Source organism: Grammomys surdaster, unplaced genomic scaffold, assembly GCF_004785775.1.
Source record: "Grammomys surdaster isolate TR1022 unplaced genomic scaffold, NIH_TR_1.0 126051, whole genome shotgun sequence".
Taxonomy (NCBI): domain Eukaryota; kingdom Metazoa; phylum Chordata; class Mammalia; order Rodentia; family Muridae; genus Grammomys; species Grammomys surdaster.
In genome coordinates this window covers 1,945,153-1,951,191 of record NW_021620862.1, presented here as the reverse complement: position 1 = coordinate 1,951,191, position 6,039 = coordinate 1,945,153, and the positions used below count along the sequence as shown (strand labels likewise).

The 6,039-nt window shown below is 41.4% G+C and overlaps 1 protein-coding gene across 1 annotated transcript in view; it reads left to right on the top strand.

The window, feature by feature from the left end:
• Pld5 (phospholipase D family member 5) overlaps positions 1-6,039 on the top strand; it is a 318,831-nt gene that overhangs the window by 142,230 nt on the left and 170,562 nt on the right. The window lies entirely within an intron of this gene.

Genomic DNA, 6,039 nt, shown 5'->3' with positions numbered 1-6,039 from the left:
TGCTGGGCATAGGTGGAAGAAGAGAACCTTGACCTCATGAAGGCTGGATGCCCCAGGGGGTGGGAATTTTGAGGGTGGGGAGGTGGGAGTGGGGGGGGGATAGATAGAGGTTACATCCACAGAGAAGAAGGAGGAGGGGCGAGGGGATTGGGGGTTCCGGGGTGGGTGGGGGATGGGGTAAGGGGACAACATAGGAAATGTAAAAATTAAAAAGAAATAAAAAAAAGAAACAACAACAACAAAAAAAAAGTCTCCCTTCAGAAGTTGTTGCTCCTCTTCTTCTTGCTCCCTTCATCTTCCTCCTCCTGCTCTTCCTCCTCCCTCTCTCACTTCTTTACTTCTTCTGGCATTTGTCTAGCAGATGAGACTAGACAAGCTCTCTTGTATGTATGTTTAATGTCCCTTTATCTGATTGACCTTTAGTCCCTATTACAGCTTTGGCAAATAATAGAGAAGCGACATTTGTCTTTGTAGCATTATCATCAAATTTGCATTTCTTGTTGGATCTCAGGGATGCTTGCCATGTCAAGGAGCACACCTTTTTTGTCACTGCAAGCCCTTGAGAGAATCCATCCTAATTGCTGCATCCTAAGCTGTCTGCTCTTCTAGACTGCATGTTCTAGAATTGGAAATGATTATCTCATTGATATTTGAGTTTCTGGCAACTGACACACTGCCAGAATATTTGAAGTACCTAAATGTTGAGAATAGAAGGGATGAAGAAATCCAACCCTGACATAATATGTCTTCTAATATTGCCCATGGAGAGTGGGCAGTCAAATCAACTATAAACTAGGTTATGGAGGAGAAGAGCAAGATGATATGAAAAGAAAGAGAAACCGGGTCAGGAAAAGCAAAACTCACATATCCACTAAACTAGTTAAAGGAACCTCTTCTGGATTCTGATTTTCCTATCTGGTAAAAAAAAAAAAAAAAAAAAAAAAAAGCAACCACCTAAGATGACCTATTAAATCTCTTCTTTCTCTAAACTATTTAAGTTTATAAAATACCCAGATACTGAGAGAGATGATGACATGTTTCATTAACACATCTGCAAAATGCCTAAACATAGCTACAGAATTTTTAAGCTTTTGGGATTATCTGTCAAAGCTTAATTGATGGATGGGCTGGGTTTTCTATCAAGGAGCTGTGTTGTGGCGGGACTATGTTAAATCTAAAGCTGCAAAGAGAAATGATTAGTCACTATCATTAAGAATATCTCAGATGGATGAGTTCAGACACACGCTCATCACTCATCACTGTGTAAGAGTCTTAAGCTGGAGGATGGCTACTGTCAAGGAGTCACAGAAAGGAGCCGATGACTAGGGAACAGCCAAGCTGGCCACTGCATTGAAACACTATACTAGCAAAGACTTGAGATGCGAGGTCAACCTAAAGACAGCAGGCTCTGGGCTCTGTGCTGGAGCACAGAATGTGAGCAAGAAACAAAGGAAGAAGAAATAGACTATGATCACTACACTGGGCCACACGTACCAGGCTTAGAAACTTGCGCTTCGTTTTGAAACTCACTGGGAGCTACTAAATAGTTAAGACTTTGGGGACTGGAGAGTTGACACTATGGTTAAGAGCACTTGTTCATCTTGAAGAGAGCTCAGATTTGGTCCATGCCATGCACATGCTGACTCTTAACCTTTCATAATCCCAGTTATAGGAAATCCAATGCCTCCTTCTGACCTCTATTGATCTCCAGAAGCCCAAGTTTCTAAGCCTGGTACATTTGAGAGTCCCTACTTTGTAAGGTTGCTGTTAGGGTTAGTTAGGATACTATATTTAAGACACCTAACAGTATGTGCCATGTGAAATCTCACAATTAAGTCACTCATATGACATGCGAGAAACTCCTAGATAATTCTAGTTAGTAACCAAGAATCACACAAAACTATAGTTTGTTAGCTAGCTATAGTTTGGATCTCATGTGGTCCTTAAAAATCTATGCTTTTCAGGCTTAGTCCCCAGTCCATGATACTACTGGGAGATGGTAGAAGCCTTAAGAGTTGGAACCTGATGGAAGGAAGTTGGGTGCCATGCCCTTGGAGGGGAGATTGAGATCCCAGATCCTTCCTGCCTTTCTCTTTGCTTCCTGCCTGCCAGGAGGTGAACGGGTTCCTCCGGCACATGTTCTCTCCATAGTGTATTTCTCTGTTTCATGTTCAAAGTAGCAGGGCTAAGTAGCCATGGATTAAAGGCTCTGAAACCAGGAGCCAACATAATCCTTCTCTTTGTAAAGTGATTAGTCTCAGGTTGATTGTTAGCAGTAGAAAGCTAACTAATGTTGCTCTTTCTTTTGAAAGATAGTGGCCATGAAGTTAGTCAAAAGCTGGAAGTTGTCCTTGTTTTTGAGACAAAGTCTGGCCTCAAACTCCCTATTTAGTCCAAACTGACCTTTGACTCCTATTCCTTCTGCCTCCACCTTATTCACTCTGTGACTACAAGACTGTGCCATCACACCAGGCTAGGAGGTAAATGTAAGATTTTTTTTCCTTCTTGTGGCAGATTTTATTTGCCCACATCATTGATAAATCTGTTATAAGCAGGATGTATTTATTTATTTATTTATTTATTTATTTATTTATTTATTTTCTGGTTTATTTTTTAAAATAATTTATTTATTTTTTTCAAATCGTAATTTTTACTCATTCACACAGAGGTTATAAACACAAAAAGGCAGGACATGGGGAAGGGGATGACACTGCAGCATGGGTGTTCAGGGGGAGTACAGGTATCTTTCAGAGCAGGGTATCAGCTGGGTGAAGGTTCAGGGGACAGGTCACTATGACTCTGCCTATGACTCACTTGTCCTTATCTAAGTTGGTATTGTCTGCCAAGGCTACCTATTTACAAAGTCTATGACTACTCAGGCTGGTAAATTTCCACAAAAGCTGCCTGTTTACAGTAGCTTATAGCCATCTGTTTCAATGTTTTTCCACAGAGACCCAAGACTTTGTGTTAGCAGGCATGTATGTCAGGCCTATTGCTGATTTTAGGCCTATGGCTGATTTTAGGCCTTCAGTGTATAAGCAGGGCTGCCCCTAACATCTCCTCCCTTCTCTAAGTATAGAAGGGCTGTGGTGATTCTAATCTTGCGAAGGCGAGGATAGAGGCCTGACCTCCAGTAATTGAAGGGGACCTTGTAATAGCTCCAGTCCCCCTGTCGTTGTCCAGTGAGGCATGAGGGCCATATCCATCCCGATGTCTTTTTCCTGGAGAGGGGATATTTTTGACATCAACCCCTATGCAGTCAGGCTTGTCCCTCAGGGAACCCAGAGAGATATTTTTAACTTTTATTTATATTCCCTTGCAGTGCTTAACCTCACAGCCTAAGCAAGAATTCAGATCACCAGTCAGAGGGGGTACTGAGTGGCCCCTCTCTGCTTGGTCTAGGGGCGGAAGTCTCCTCTTTTAGGTTGGGTGGAGATGGGTTTTGCAAACAAACAAACAAACAAACAAGCATAGATGACTGTTCAGTTTCTAACTGTGTCAAATGTAGATGGGAAGTTCAGTTCTGTCTGGATGCGGTACTGTATCCTTTTATCTATGTGGAAAGCTAAGGGTGCAGCTTGCCCGAACACACGGGGCTCTGGGTTCCAGCCACATAGCCACTATCTTCTATCTGCAGATGTCCAGAGCTAAGCAAAAATGTGAGCAAACACTACTGGTGGACAAAGGCCTGTGGAGTTGCTCAAGTGTGAGACATCACAGTAGTAACACAGAGGGGTGTGGTCTCCCAGGATTTAGATAAAGAGTCCAAAAGCAACTCATGTCTGCCTCTAAGTCAATACCACATTTTAAAGTTTTTCAGAGAAATAAAAATGGCAAGGGAAATTGAAAACAAATGCAAATGGAAAGAGAACCAGAGAAACACACTGAAAATGCTGCATAATTCCACAGTAAGCCAAGAGAGACAGAAACACTTTAAAGTCGAAGCCCTCTTCTGCCCTGTTTGGGCACAGTAGCTGGTTACATGATATTAATTCTGGACAAACATGGCGTCTTTTGGCTTTATATTCTTGCCAGCAATATCTAATAAAACCAGAGGGAGAAACTTGTTTGTGTGCTACTTTTTGAGTGGAGAGAATATTTCTGAAGATTTAGTGGTCTCTAAAATGGTCTTATATGAATGGCTGACAGGAGGGAAAATCTTGGAAAGGCTGTGTCATCTAGAAAAATCATGATACTTTTTAGTCAAGAACTCATGCCTCCTCCTAATGGATTGATTCCTCTCTACTTAGTTATCTAATAACTTTTGTCTAATTATTTCTCTATTCGTCCATAAATATACTTATTTATGCTTGAAGCTTGCTGTATTTTTCAGTGTGGATTTAAATTATCAAGACTGCTTGATTCACTCATTTCTTTAAAATCAATTATATTAAATGAGCCAAATGTAGCCATAGCAGCAACATTTTTTCGTAAAAGATAGAAAAAGATCCCAAACAACTCCTGCCCCTTAAATTTCAAGCACAGAATGTCCAAAAATAAAAAATAAAATAAACCATTTAAATAAAATGTTTTTTCAAGCAGAGAAAGGGTACAGTGTTTACCTTTGGTTTTTCTTTTCTGTGGTCAGGAATAGAAATGGTAGATATAGCCATTGTCTTAGAGTTTCTATTGCTGTGTAGAGACATGTAATTGGGGGCAGTAAGGAGAGAGAGAGAGAGAGAGAGAGAGAGAGAAAGAGAGAGAGAGAGAGAGGCCTGAACAGCTAAAACCTCACAGCCCAACCCCAGTGACACACTTCCTCCAACAAGGCCACATCTACACCAGCAATGCCTCACCTCCTAACACTGCTACTCTCTAAATGCACACAGAGGCCATTTTTATTCAATTCACCATAGTCATATGCAAGAAAAGTTAAATAAACTTTGTCTTCTCATGCTTTCATTAGGCTTGGAGAAACCACATGATGTAACCACACACAAACAGATTCCCTAGCTGGGAATCCAGACCTGTTTCCCAGGAGCCCAGAATCACCATGTGTCCCTACTCAAAGTAAACAGAGCAATAGCTTTATTTCTCATTTGTTTTAAAATAGCAGCCAGGTTTTGACTCCCAGAGTCCTGAAAGTCTTTTTGCACTCTCCTGGCTTCCTAGAAAAAAACTCACAGTGAGCAGATTCACAGGAGGAGAAGCTCTAACAAATGTACTAACTTAGAGAAACAGAAAGTCACAAAAAGTATGAGACTCCAGGAAGCCAGAGGGCTTAAACCTCATCTTCAAAGGAGAGAAGAAGATGGAGTTGGGTGTTCAGGGCAATTTTAGAGGAATAGCCAATGATTGTTAGAGAGGCGGGATGGACTGGGGAGGCAGAAAGGAATGTGATCCTGTGGGATTTGCATGAGCAAATGGACATGTCCAGACATGGTTACAGTCCTCTCTTGTTTTTAGTAGTCCTCTTCGGTGGGTCAAGTGAGTTCAGGAGAAAGCCTCTCCCTCTGCATTGGTTGCTGGGAGAGAAATAAGACAAGGTTAGAGGGAAGTGTCTTGACTGTGAGGCAGCTTCTAAGGCTGCCTTGTCATCATGCCAATCTACGGGTATCTTTTTTCTGAGCCCCAATGGAACCATACTTTTAAAAAAGTAGAAGGACAATATGGGTGCTTTAACTTCTAATCAGAAGCGCTGCCTAACTATGATAAAATAAGAGTCTATTTGAAGTTCTTGGCTCTTGGCATAACATTGAAATGGATCTTCGATGTGAGTGCACTAGGTCAGAAACACACTTGGACATGGTTGGTCTCCAGTGTCTATATTTATTGAGCAACAATAAGTTACATTGGGTTTGTTGGCCCCAATTTGCTAAGTCTTCCAGATTTCCCTTGGTAGCTGGCTGGGGAAAACACAAATTCTCTTATCTAAGTCTTATTTTCTCTCTGACCATACATGAAATATCATACAGTACATTTCTCTATCTAATGACATGTCTATGCCATGTCTATGCTACAGAATGGCTATAAGGAGTGAAATCAGATGCAGGAGAGAGAGAGAGAGAGAGAGAGAGAGAGAGAGAGAGAGAGAGAGAG